Here is a 1,007-nt window from a genome sequence, read left to right as displayed (position 1 = left end):
CAATAGTGAGTATTTAAAAATATCCAGTAAGATATTTACAGTGTTCATAGACAATTATGTAACAATAAATTATATTCTTCATATCACTCTTCCCTTATAGAATATATGGGTGACAAAGCGACATATCCATTTTTGGTCCTCTTAAATTCTCGAAGGATTTCATATTTCTTTTTGAAGAACTCCAAAAATCCATTGACAATTCATTCATAAATTATATATATATAGCAGTTGTACTATTTGCACAGACCCATTTGCACAGGATCTGTATAGATGCACACACATGGGAGTGGAATTCACACATGAGGTCCACCTCCATGTGAGAGACCCTGTACAAAGGGGTCTGTGCAGGGAACTTTACTCTATATATAGGGTCTAGTACCAAGGATAACAATTGTATTTCTATGCAGCTTGGAGAGGACACGTATTGCTAATGCATTTGTATGGAAAGAGGTTTTATTTTATAAGTGTACTAGCATTAGGATTGGCTTAAAAATGATTTTCCTAGTCATGTGTAAAAAAAAAAAAATTGAACCTCAATCTTGAGGGCCTTCACGGCCCCGTCTATAGGACTTTGTGAGGGAGGTAAATCGCGAAATGTGCTCCAACAGGTCAGGAAACAAGAGCTGTCTATATATTGCGCCTACAAGGAGTCTAATTCCATGTCTCAGGAATCGAACCCTCACACTGCGGCTGCCAGCAAGGCGTGAGATAACCTTACTTCTGTCCTTTGCACCATTGGACTATGCATCGGGGGGCTTCCTAGTCATATATGTATACATATGAGAATTTGTGTGCGCTCAATCTAAAGCACACGTGGCAACCAAAATTTTAAATGTTGGGATATGTAATTTAAATTAAATACTGACAATAATAACTTCTATAAATTTCAATATCTTAGGTCTAACTTATCTAAATAAACTTTTTATTGAGTCGAAGAGTTCTAATTAATTATAAGTGACAAAAAGAGTCTAATATTGATATTTAAAATCTCGTTCTATCGATACTTA

This window comes from Olea europaea, chromosome 6 (genome assembly GCF_002742605.1).
Source record: "Olea europaea var. sylvestris chromosome 6, O_europaea_v1, whole genome shotgun sequence".
In the NCBI taxonomy this organism is placed as follows: domain Eukaryota; kingdom Viridiplantae; phylum Streptophyta; class Magnoliopsida; order Lamiales; family Oleaceae; genus Olea; species Olea europaea.
The sequence above is the reverse complement of the archived record's forward strand: the minus strand, read 5'-3'. Positions refer to the sequence as shown.